Genomic DNA, 13450 nt, shown 5'->3' with positions numbered 1-13450 from the left:
TTAAGAAAGACTTCGTAGACCGTGTGCTATGGACGGGTTTGTGTGCCCCCAAGATTCATCTGTTGAAGCCCTAAACTCCAATGTGACTGTATTTGGAGATAGGGTCTTTTGTAGGTAATTAAGGTTAAATGAGGTCCTAAGACTGGGGCCCTAATTTGATAGGATTTGTGTCCTTAAAAAAGGAGGAGACACAAGAGAGCTCTTCTCCTTTTGTAGTTCATAAGAGTGATGATTGGATATTCACACCATTATGTGACATGTGCCTCCCTGTTACGACCTCGGCACATTACCTGTCTGACATGGAAAAAAAGAAGAAGAAGAAGAAGAAGAAGAAGAAGAAGAAGAAGAAGAAGAAGAAGAAGAAGAAGGAGAAGAAGAAGAAGAAGAAGAAGAAGAAGAAGAAGAAGAAGAAGAAGAAGAAGAAGAAGAAGAAGAAGAAGAGGAAGAAGAAGAAGAAGAAGAAGAGGCCTCAGAATTAAACCTACTTTCTGGCACCCTGATCTCGGACTTACAGCCTCCAGAACAATGAGAAATAAATTTCTGTTGTTTAAGCCACCCACTCTGCAGTATTTTGTTATGGCAGCCAAAGCTAACATACCATATTAATTTGAACGAAAAATTCAATGAGGCTTTAAGCTGGGGATATACATGCTCACACTTAGGCCTGTGAAGGCTCACTTGGGCTGCAAAGTGGAGAAGGAATCTGATCAGGACAAGACTAGAAGCAGAGAGACAATGTAGGAGGTGAGTGTAGGCACCCAGGCTGGAGATGATGGAGGTTTGGAGCGTGATAGAGGGGACGGGAGGAAAAGCAGACAAACTGAAGAAACCTTTACAAGGTAAAATCAGCAGGACTTGGGGATTAACAGAATGGAAGGAGGAGCAGGGGGAGGGGGGGGGGCCTCCTCTAAAGGCCCCTCCTCCAAAGGCCCCTAAGGTACAGTTAGAAAGGGTACTGCACTGGGAGTCTCAAGATTGAGGCTCTAATCCCAGATCTGCCACCAGTAAATTACCCAGGGGCTTTGGCCAAGTCACTTTATTGCCCTTCACTGCTTTAATTTCCTCACCTCACAGAAAGAGTTGGGGCCTATTGATCTCATGGTCCCATTCAATTCTATTATCCTATGATTCTATGAAGTAAATGCACTAATGAGGACAAATTAAAACAATAGTATCACCTCCCTCAAGGCTAGTTTAGGGGCCCTTTCTCTATGCTTTACTTAACACTATTGATTATATATACTTATAACTGATCATCAAGGACATATCAGAATCCTCCACTTACTTGTCTGTCTCCCTCAAAAGACTGAAGACTCCTTGGGGCAAGATCCAGGTTTCCTGTACCTGGAACCAGGTCTCATATGGTAATTGAGTCATCATATTTTTTAAACTGATTATTTTAAAGTGCTGAGAGGACACATGGTTACTCTAGGAAGGTGTCTTGGTACAATGTGTTGTGTGTTTTCTGTATACGAGGCACTGTGGCAGATGCTAGGGTCAACAGAATAAACAAGTAAGCCAGTCATGGACCTTATGTCAAGTCAAGTAGCTTAGACAGACATTAAACACATGAGGACAAAAATGATGGTTTATTTCTAGTTGTGGTAAATGATACAAGGAAAAGTACTGGGTGCTGTGAATGTGTAATAGACATAACTTGGAGGTAGAGGAACAGTTTCTCTGCAAGAATGACCTTTATGATTATACAGATGAGTTGATTTACTCATAGAATGCAGGTGGGAAGAGAAGAGGGGGTAGTAGGTAGAGGAGAAAGGAAGAGAGAGAGACTTTTAGGCAGAAGGAATAATAAGCATGCATGAAGGCCTGAGGCAGGAAGGAGTTTTGGTGAGGAGGAGACAAGAAGGAAGCCCACCAGAATGGTAATGTTAGTTACCACAGTTAGTTAAGCTGTGGAGTTATGGGTACTTTCAATTTTCTTTTGTATACATTTTTCATTTTACAGATTTTCTACAAAAAGTATGTATTATTTTAATCATCCAAGGGGGGAAAAGACAACACTGTTAGTTTAAAAAATAATAATAAAGGATGAAGAGAGAATGGGTGTCATGGAGGAAGGGGCACATTCCAGAGGGATTGATGACATAAGCAGTGAGTAATTCCTATGTGGGAGAGAGCAGTAAGCACATTGGTGGGGCTGGAACAAGACAGCAAGGATGACTCACAAATGATACACCAAGGTCATGAAGGTGAGGCCAAGGAGTTGGGGGTAAGATGAGAAGTCACAGTGAGCTACTGCCAGGGGGCCTGAGCAGGGAGAATATACCTTTTTATAGAGGTGAGCAGGATAAAGAGAAACCAGGGGCAAAAAGACCCCCTGACAGGTCCCTGCAGGGCTGATGCAGGATAGGGGGGACCTGGTAAGGGCAATAGTCCTACAGCACAGAGCCAGCTTCAGTTACTTCCTCTGCTACTTCCCAGGCATTGAGGGGTTGGGCTGCCCCATGCTTTCTGCCCCTACAGCAGAAGTGGAAACTGTGGTTTCCAAAGGTCCTTCCTGATCTGCAATCTCTGAGAAAGAAACTGCTAGCCCGAGGACATTTCTAAAGAGATGAAGTCAAAGATAGGTTTGGGTGGAAGGGCAGGGCATAGGCAGGGTCTGGAAAATTGAGACCGGATGTAAGTTCTAAGATCTGCTCCCACCCACTCCTGATTGTGATAAGTATGCCTGCTACCCACACTGAATCCTTTGCCAGAGTCTCCCCCTGGGGCTGTGAAACATGTTTAGAACTGGGATGTGAGTTCAGGAGGGGGTGGAAATTGGCTCCCCTCCCCTCTGAGCTGGACCCATACCCATTGCCTCAGCCACTTCCCTTCTAGCCTTCCCTGCTTTTCCTATGCAGTTACCTCAGATCACCATCTAATTTCTCTACCTGAACACTCCTTGGCATCTCCCACTTACCTCACACTCCTAACATGGGTGCTGCCTTGCTCATTGCCAGCATAGAGATCAGAAGCAACTTCATCCTGGTCTTCCAGCCAGGAAGTTGAATGCAACATTAGGGTCTGTGTCCTAGCCTTTGACTGCTCTCCTGAGAAAAGAGATACAAAATTATATTAAATCATCATATTAAATCGGTGTATCAAATGCAGGACCAGTCAGTAAGTGGCTGAGGGATCTCTGTTCATAGCTCTGTAGTTGGCCCTGAGCTGCTGTGAGGATGGATGGGGCATCTGAAGAAACAGTCCCAGTCTCCACAAGTTTTATTTGCTCTTTGGAGGCATCCAGTTCTTAATAAAAGTAACATCAACCCAGAAGCCCTGGGTCCATGTCACAGTGGAGTCCTTGCTGAGTCATCTAGAGTACCTCACTTACCCCTCTAGGCCTCAGGTAGTTCATTCCATTACTGTTATTATTAATGGTTGTTGAATAAAGAGGACACTCATAAGAAGCTCTGAGAGAGTATAGCAGATGGCATTTTCTGAAGATGAGTGGCCCTCCACCTCCATGCTCTTCTTCAGTAGTTTTATAGATTCCAGGGTGGGGTCATGTTCCCTCCCTTTGAATCTGGGTTGAGCTGTGACTGCACTGACCAATGGGGTACAGGGAGAACAATGTAGATCATAAAAAAGATGAGGTTATAAAAAGAATACAGTTCATGCCTGCTTCTTTCTTTCAGTAACCCAGCCACCATGCAGGAATAACCCAATCTAGACCACCAGGAGAGAAACTGAAGCCCCCAGCCAATAAGAAAGCATCCACTGTCAGATGTGTGAGTGAAGAAACCTGCAGATAATTCTGGTCCCCAGCTTTTGAGTCTTCCAGCTGCAGCCCCAGACATCATGGAGCAGAGACAAGCCATCCCCACTGTGTCCATCCAAATTCCTAATCCACAGAATCCATGAATATAACTAAGGGTGTCTCATGCTGCTAAGTCTTGGGGTAATCTGTTAGGCAACATTAGGTAACCAGAACATTGTGCTCGCTTCGGCAGTATATATATATATATATACACTAGGTAACCAGAACATAGAGTAACCTTAGGACAAGCAAGAATGAGCAGCATATCAATTGAAGCAAGAAGTGCCCTAGAGGAGTTAAGAACCAGAATGGAATGCCATTAAATATGGAAAGCATTACTAGCTCTCACTATGTGGTTTCTAACCCAGTTCTGCTGTGACGTTGTTCCCTTAAAGGCCACCAACAACATCTGAACTAACAAACAAAACAAAACAAAACAAAACAAAATACCTCAACTTTTTCTCCATACTCATTCTTCTTCAATGTCTTCTTCCCTTGACTTCCAGTGATAAGTTAAACTACCACACTAATATGTCTTTCTACTGATCTCTGCTTTGTTTTATTCATTGATTCCTCTTCTCCCACCCACCTTCCCACTAGGGAATAACCAACTTTCTTTCCAAAGGCTTGCTCCCCTCTCTGTCTCCATGGCCCTCAAAGAGCTTATTTCTTCTTATCACACTATCATCTGTGTGTCAGAGTCCCTCACTCTAGTATCTTCATAGCTAGCCCTATTCTTCTACATGAACTCCTATCTGGTAGATCCCATGACCCACTAGTTATGTACTAATACCTTATTTCTTTGCCACCTCAAATCCAACACACCCAAAATGGACCCACTGTAATGGATTCTGTCTGGGCCTCACTCAGATCTTTTAGCAGCTGGTCCACTCATCACCCACAAGCATGTTGTCTAATAACCACACAGCTGTCCCCTTTTTGAAGAATTGCCCTGGGTCAAATGGGAGCCAAGCCTTCCCCAGTTACACACACTTTGGGCAGGCCTGAGTCAATGACTGCCTGATGCAGGACTATAAGACACCAGCCCGCTTGCCTCCAGCTGTAGCCCACTCTTGTGACATCTGTACCAAGAGCTTTCCTATGGACTTCAGCTCAGCCCACTCACTTGCTCAGCTGCTTCCCCTTTGCCATCCCATTGTCCTTACTCTTCTTTTCTTCCTTCAATCAGCCCCTTGAATAAATGTCCCACCAGGCTCTGCTTCTTTTTTTGTTTATTTATTTTTGAGAGAGAGAAAGGGCACAAGCGGGGAAGGGTTTAAGGGGCAGAGAGAGAAACATGGAATGTGAAGCAGGCTCCAGGCTCTGAGCTGTAAGCACAGAGCCCAATGCGGGGTTCGAACCCACGAATTATGAGATCATGACTTGAGTTGAAGTCAGCTACTCAACCGACTGAGCCACCCAGGAGCTCCACAGGCTCTGCTTCTAAGTGGCCCAGTTGAAAACACCTACCAAGGCAGGTTTGTTCTGTTTACCCTGTAAATCCTGTGTCTTGACCCCAGCCTGAAACTCCCTATCAGGCCAGTCATCAAGCCAAACACATTGTCTAGCAAATGGCTCTCAGATGTATTCCTACCTCACAGCTGGATTGTGAAATCAGTCTCCCCTGCACCCTGCCTGATGCTTCCTGTTTTTCCACCCTTCTCCAACATGTCTAGCATGTAATTGCTAGATTAAAAATTTTTAAATGCCTCTGATTGTACAGCTCCCCTACCCAAAAGTTCAATGCCTCCTGTTTCTAGTGGCACCAGATAAAGATTCTTTTGTCTGCTTCCCTGGCCCCTCACTGAGATCTGGCCAGCTTCCATCTTATTTACTTAATCTCATTTTCAGTATTTCTAATTTTTAGTTCCAGCCAGCTCCTTCAGAGTTCCACAAACACACACATTCCTATCACACCAGCAGGACTTTTCCCTCTCACCTATACTTTCCTAAATCCCACCCACTCGTAGGAGTATAACTGAATCAACATGAGTTCACCCCTTGATGAATCAGACGCTGTATCAGGTTGTTGCAAGAAGAAAACTTTATTTGCTGCAAACAAGGAGATCATGTGGAATAGCTTCTAAAGCTGTGACTCCCTGAGCAAGGGTGGATGGGTTCCATTTTATTTACGGTTAGGATAAATATTTAGACAGGGAAACCTTGTCATCATATGTAGAGGTGGGCTTAAGGTCATGCATGCACCTTCAGGAAATATGCCTACAGATACATTGTATGTTATGTAAATGAGGCTGAGGCTCCTCCTTGGGCAGAGGTTTTAGTATTATAATGAGGTAAAGGTAATGGTAGGTCATTCTAGAGGTCACTCCATGATCCATCTGTGCAGGTGCCAGTTGAGGATTAAGCTCAAACTGGTCTGGGTGGTCTGGGCTGGCTGAAGGTCTTATCAGAGCACTTGCTATTGCTTAAGGGGCAGTATTGCTTTCCATTTGCCTGAGTTAAGAGATAAGCTGGAAAAAAGAGGTTAAGGAAAAATGTGGGACAAAGATCAGTGAGTTCAAGCCATTGGGTTCAAGTCTTGGGTTCTAGCTGGTAACAAGAGTGATGGCCAGCTGTCTCCCAGTATCCACTTGCTCCTTCTTCCTAGTTTCAAGATGGGCACATGGCTGCGTGGAGTAAATAAACATGTCCAGGTCTCCCTTGCAGCTAGATATGGTTGAGTGACTTCACCTCAATCTATTTCATATAAGCAGAAATGTTGTGTGTTGCTTCTATTGATGGCCTTAATAGGAAGGGGAGTTTTTCTTTGCCTTTCTCTTCCCTACTGGTTGTAATGTGGAGCTTACACAGTGTTGGGGAGGGAGATTTCCTCTGTCATTCAGAGTCTTTCCAGCTGGACTAAGAATCAAATTGACATAAGAAAGATTAACAGGAAAAAATCAAATGTAACATACATGCAGGGAATCCACACAGACATGAAATTCCAAAGACAATGAGGCAACATGATGCTTATATGAGCTTGGGAGAGGGGTAGTGTCTGATGATACAAAGGAGTGAGAGACCATTAGCATGAAGGTGAAAGGAATATTTGAAAAAAACAAAGATCTCCCTATTATGCAGATAAGTTTCTTAGGTAAAGAGGAATCTCTGTTAGGGGATTCTGGGTGACTCAGCTAAGATGCCAACTCTTGATTTTGGCTCACGTCATGATCTCACGGTTTCATGAGTTCAAGTTCCATGTCAGGCTCTGCATGCTGACTGTGGGGAGCCTACTTGGGATTCTCTCCCTCTCCCTGCCTCTCTCTCTCTCTCTCTCTCTCTCTCTCTCTTAAATAAATAAATAAAAATAAATAAATAAATAAATAAATAAATAAAACTTTTTAAAAAAATAGCTCTCTTTGGTACAAGAGAGCTCCCTCTGGTATAAACAGGCAGTGAGGGAGATATGAAGAGCTTCTCCATTAGGAGAAGCTGCATTTTGATTGCTTATAACTCAAAATAAAATTCATGCCAAACTGGCCTATCTTGGGGCAGCCAGCCCTTGGCCCCTACAGCAGCCATCTTATATCATGAAGTAAAAGCCATGTTTGTGTGAGGCAACAAATTAGAGCTACTAGCCAACCCGAACTGCCTACCTCAATCTAGAGAATTAACTTATAGGTAGTAAACCACTGTTGTTGTTTTTACTCACAGCTGAATCCAATCCTAACTGGCACTCAATCCTTCATGATTCTACTCACATTTTGTGAAGAAAGAAGTGGATGCAGTGGTGGACAGGTAAATAATTAATAACTATGTTGGGGGTGGGATAGGGGGCAAGTCCTCATTTGCAACATTCCAATTTCCATGGCATAAAAATTCCCATCAAAGTCAACTTCAAGCTAGCAATATTATGTCAATTGGCTCACAAAAATCCTAAAAATACAATGATTGGGTCCTGGATCCTTGTGTGAGCTGTATGAGCTGGCTCCGACACATCACTGATGAAGCGCTGGGATGGCAATAACATTTACCAAAACTTACATGTTAGCATGTAATAGGCATTTTGCATACATTATCTTTTTTAGTCTTTCTACCATCTGCTGAGGGTTAAGGCCAAACTTCCTCAACCATTAATACCTTTTGGGAAAAATTCCAATATAAATGGATTTTTTTTAAAGTATCTTTTCTTTTTTTTTTAACGTTTATTATTTATTTTTTTGAGACAGAGAGAGACAGAGCATGAACAGGGGAGGGTCAGAGAGAGGGAGACACAGAATCTGAAACAGGCTCCAGGCTCTGAGCTGTCAGCACAGAGCCCGACGCGGGGCTCGAACTCATGGACCGCGAGATCATGACCTGAGCCGAAGTCGGCCGCTTAACCGACTGAGCCACCCAGGCGCCCCTTAAAGTATCTTTTCTATAACCTTGGAAGATATGTTGGTCACTCCTATTATGGATAATTATAAAAAGTAGGAAATGGAGGTTAGGAAGAGAAAATGGGGTATGGTGGATATTTTCTGGGGTTTGATCATCCAGCATACACTCTCTGCTCTATGTAGTCGTCATGACTGTCAGGTAGTTTCCTTTCTCCCCCTGGCCCCTAAACTAGGCTAACCAGATTGTCTCTTCTAGGGCTTGGAATGATGAACATGAATGGGAGAGATGGAAAAATCTGATTGTCACTCATTCATTTCAGCACGTGGCAAGGGCAAGATTTAATTTTTGCCACTGAATCCCCTGGAGCTGCCTTTGTTTCTCTGTTCCTTAAGCCTGGTTCTCTAGCCTTCCTTTGATACTGTGAGCTATCCAATATCCTCCCAGGATTCAACATTTCTGTTCAAGTTAGCCATAATGAGTATCTGTGGCTTGAAACCAAAGAAATCCAAAGGAAGAAAGACAGAAGCTTTAGAAAAAAATTAAAGGAAGCTGAGGCAAAGCGCACAGAGCTTTAGAAAGACATTTCTAAATCACTACCAACAGGGAAGTGGCCATGATTATGTAAGGAGAACTGAGGCAAGACCAGTCAGAATGCAGGGCTAGAGTTTTATGTATTCTACACCGCAGGAATTGATGGGCAGAATTGACATTACATAACCCTGAGTGTTACGTAAGGTGTTTGAGCTATACCACTGGATGCTCATCACAGGGTAATTAAGTAAAGGCAACTCAAATATATTTACATCTAGAATGTCCAACTTACTCTATGTTTCTAGAATCACATAAAAAGTGTGGGAGGCACCAGTCAGAGTGGTCAAAATGAACAAATCAGGAGACTATAGATGCTGGAGAGGATGTGGAGAAATGGGAACCCTCTTGCACTGTTGGTGGGAATGCAAACTGGTGCAGCCACTCTGGAAAACAGTGTGGAGGTTCCTCAAAAAATTAAAAATAGACCTACCCTATGACCCAGCAATAGCACTGCTAGGAATTTACCCAAGGGATACAGGAGTGCTGATGCATAAGGGGCACTTGTATCCCAATATTTATAGCAGCACTCTCAACAATAGCCAAATTATGGAAAGAGCCTAAATGTCCATCAACTGATGAATGGATAAAGAAATTGTGGTTTATATACACAATGGAGTACTATGTGGCAATGAGAAAGAATGAAATATGGCCCTTTGTAGCAACATGGATGGAACTGGAGAGTGTGATGCTAAGTGAAATAAGCCATACAGAGAAAGACAGATGCCATATGTTTTCACTCTTATGTGGATCCTGAGAAACTTAACAGAAACCCATGGGGGAGGGGAAGGAAAAAAAAAAAGAGGTTAGAGTGGGAGAGAGCCAAAGCATAAGAGACTCTTAAAAACTGAGAACAGAGGGCTGATGGGGGGTGGGAAGGAGGGGAGGGGAGGTGATGGGTATTGAGGAGGGCACCTTTTGGGATGAGCACTGGGTGTTGTATGGAAACCAATTTGACAATAAATTTCAAAAAAAAGTGTGGGAGGTTTGTTGTTGTTTTTAATATGTTGATCATTTGGATGGAGGATCAGAGAGAAAACACAGACCTCTAAGCACTCAGTTAGCATTTTATTTTCTAGAAAGTAAAATGAATTTACAATCACTCATTAAAAACTATAAGCAATGGAGAGTACGGCAGATTTCTAGTATAGAAGCAACAAGTTGTATTTGGGTTTGTGTGACTGCCCAGCATTCTTGCTAGTTCTGTGTCTCAACGAAAACTTTCCCCCTCACCCCATCCTGCAGTGATCTCACCCTGCTCTGAATTCCTAGAATGCTTGCTTTCTGTATCAACATTCCATTCATTTGACATTCATCATAGTTGTTTGCTGAGGAAAAGTACTTATAAGTTCTAATATACCAAACAAATGTTAGTTATATGCTATTACGTGTGTGTGTATATATATACACACACACACATATATATGTCTATGCATACATATAATGTACACATATTAATGTATACATGTATGTATATAATATACATACATAAATACACGTGTATATATGTACAATTATATAGTTGTTATGTGTTTCTCTTATTTTCCCTTCATTGGGAATTGTGATCCCATGATTCCCCTTCATTGGGGATCATCACAAGATGATCTCAAGTCCTTATGCTCTTGAGATAAAGAGCTGGAGGAGATTTCTTGGGCATTATTTGTTATGTGTTTCTCTTATTTTCCCTTCATTGGGTTATAAGCTTCTTAAAGCATATTTTATCCATCCTTCTGTCTTCTACTGCTCTTAGTTGGAACACAGTTGTTACTCAATCTACTGATGTTTTGAGTATGGGGATTTACCTCCACCATTTCACAAGTACATGACCTTCAGCCACTTACCTTCACTGCCCTTCTGTGTCCTACAGGGCTGTTGAGAGGACCAGATGAGATAATGGGCACAAGGCACCCTGGAAGGGTTAGTTCCCTGTGGCCTATGACAGAAAGAAAACTGTGGCTTTAGTTCCTCCTTCAATCTCCTGTCTTCTTTTTCTCAGAAGTTTGGGTCATGGGTGTGATCAGAGATATATTTCTCTTTTTCAATAATAGATTTCTGAAGTGATTCCGAGACTTCTAAATGGGCAGTATGCAACATAATCTAATGAGAGAAGACTGATCTAGGCTGTTTTTATTTTATTTATTTATTATTTATTTATTTATTTATTTATTTTTCAATATATGAAATTTATTGTCAAATTGGTTTCCATACAACACCCAGTGCTCATCCCAAAAGGTGCCCTCCTCAATACCCATCACCCACCCTACCCTCCCTCCCACCCCCCATCAACCCTCAGTTTGTTCTCAGTTTTTAACAGTCTCTTATGCTTTGACTCTCTCCCACTCTAACCTCTTTTTTTTTTTTCCTTCCCCTCCCCCATGGGTTTCTGTTAAGTTTCTCAGGATCCACATAAGAGAGAAAACATATGGTATCTGTCTTTCTCTGTATGGCTTATTTCACTTAGCATCACACTCTCCAGTTCCATCCACGTTGCTACAAAGGGCCATATTTCATTCTTTCTCATTGCCACATAGTACTCCATTGTGTATATAAACCACAATTTCTTTATCCATTCATCAGTTGATGGACATTTAGGCTCTTTCCATAATTTGGCTATTGTTGAGAGTGCTGCTATAAACATTGGGGTACAAGTGCCCCTATGCGTCAGTACTCCTGTATCCCTTGGGTAAATTCCTAGCAGTGTTATTGCTGGGTCATAGGGTAGGTCTATTTTTAATTTTCTGAGGAACCTCCACACTGTTTTCCAGAGCGGCTGCACCAATTTGCATTCCCACCAACAGTACAAGAGGGTTCCCGTTTCTCCACATCCTCTCCAGCATCTATAGTCTCCTGATTTGTTCACTTTGGCCACTCTGACTGGCGTGAGGTGATATCTGAGTGTGGTTTTGATTTGTATTTTCCTGATGAGGAGCGATGTTGAGCATCTTTTCATGTGCCTGTTGGCCATCCGGATGTCTTCTTTAGAGAAGTGTCTATTCATGTTTTCTGCCCATTTCTTCACTGGGTTATTTGTTTTTCGGGTGTGGAGTTTGGTGAGCTCTTTATAGATTTTGGATACTAGCCCTTTGTCCGATATGTCATTTGCAAATATCTTTTCCCATTCCGTTGGTTGCCTTTTAGTTTTGTTGGTTGTTTCCTTTGCTGTGCAGAAGCTTTTTATCTTCATAAGGTCCCAGTAATTCACTTTTGCTTTTAATTCCCTTGCCTTTGGGGATGTGTCGAGTAAGAGATTGCTACGGCTGAGGTCAGAGAGGTCTTTTCCTGCTTTCTCCTCTAGGGTTTTGATGGTTTCCTGTCTCACATTCAGGTCCTTTATCCATTTTGAGTTTATTTTTGTGAATGGTGTGAGAAAGTAGTCTAGTTTCAACCTTCTGCATGTTGCTGTCCAGTTCTCCCAGCACCATTTGTTAAAGAGACTGTCTTTTTTCCATTGGATGTTCTTTCCTGCTTTGTCAAAGATGAGTTGGCCATACGTTTGTGGGTCTAGTTCTGGGGTTTCTATTCTATTCCATTGGTCTATGTGTCTGTTTTTGTGCCATAGGCTGTTTTAAAAGTATCAAAATCAAGGTAAAGCTATCAGCCTTCAATAAATGTTTTCCCCTATGCACCAGTTTTCCTTCTCTCACCCCATCATCTAACCCAGTGTTGTCCAATAGAACTTTCCGTGATGATAGAAATGTGCTATATCCATGCTTTCCAATATGATAACCATCGTTATCTTCATTTAAATTTTCTTTAATTCAAATTTAAATAGCTACATGCAACCCTATGGGACAGCACAGAGCTAAACTAAGAGAATCTGGGTCCTTTATTCATTCATTCAATCAGTCAATCAACCAATCAGTAAAAATCTATTGAGTACCTAATATGTGCCAGGTACAGTATTAAGCCCTGACAAGGGGTTCAATGATTGTCTCTCATCTGAAAGAATTCAAAATTTGTTTATGGACCCAGCAATAGCACTACTAGGAATTTACCCAAGGGATACAGCAGTGCTGATGCATAGGGGCACATGTACCCCAATGTTTATGGCAGTCCTTTCAACAATAGCCAAACTATGGAAAGAGCCTAAATATCCAACAACTAATGAGTGGATAAAGAAGATGTGGTTTATATATACAATGAAATACTATTTGTCAATGAGAAAGAATGAAATCATGCCATTTGCAGCAATGTGGATGGAACTGGAAGGTATTATGCTGAGTGAAATAAGTCAGTCAGAGAAGGATAGATATCATATGTTTCACTCATATGTGGATCTTGAGAAACTTAAGAGAAGTCCATGGGGGAAGGGAAGGGGGAAAAATAGTTACAAACAGAGAGGGAGGGAGGCAAACCACAAGTGACTCTTAAATACAGAAAATGGAATGAGGGTGTGTGGGTAGGGGTGGGGGAGAGGGGGAAATGGGTGATGGGCATTGAGGAGGGCACTTGTTGGGATGAGCACTGGGTGTTGTTTGTAAGCCAATTTGACAATAAATTATATTTAAAAAATTTGTTTATGGAAGCAAATAATCCCTTCAGATGATCACAAGTCCTTATCCTCTTGAGATAAGAGCTGAAGGAGATTTCTTGGGCATTATTTCTGCAAATAACTTACCTCCCTGACTTTGCCTGCTAGATTAGGATTCTTGCCTGAGCTAGAGGCAGTTCTCAAAGGGCAGTGATATAGCCAGGGGTACCCATGCCCAAAAGTCCTACCCACCAAAGTTATTCCATCCTGGGGAGTGAGTGCACAACACATTCAGAGTTTGAAAGTGAAAC

General features: G+C 42.3%; 1 long non-coding RNA gene and 1 pseudogene across 1 annotated transcript; both read left to right on the top strand.

Moving 5' to 3' along the window:
• Window positions 1-204: 204 nt before the first annotated feature.
• LOC122238968 lies at window positions 205-300 on the top strand (annotated as a pseudogene).
• Window positions 301-2126: 1826 nt separating this feature from the next.
• LOC122238365 lies at window positions 2127-8628 on the top strand. Its single transcript, XR_006217276.1, has 4 exons — window positions 2127-2207; window positions 3639-3731; window positions 7415-7498; window positions 8336-8628. It is a non-coding gene; the product is annotated as an uncharacterized LOC122238365 (long non-coding RNA).
• Window positions 8629-13450: the final 4822 nt, after the last annotated feature.

This window comes from Panthera tigris, chromosome B2, assembly GCF_018350195.1.
Source record: "Panthera tigris isolate Pti1 chromosome B2, P.tigris_Pti1_mat1.1, whole genome shotgun sequence".
In the NCBI taxonomy this organism is placed as follows: Eukaryota; Metazoa; Chordata; class Mammalia; order Carnivora; family Felidae; genus Panthera; species Panthera tigris.
This window is presented reverse-complemented; position numbering and strand designations above follow the sequence as displayed.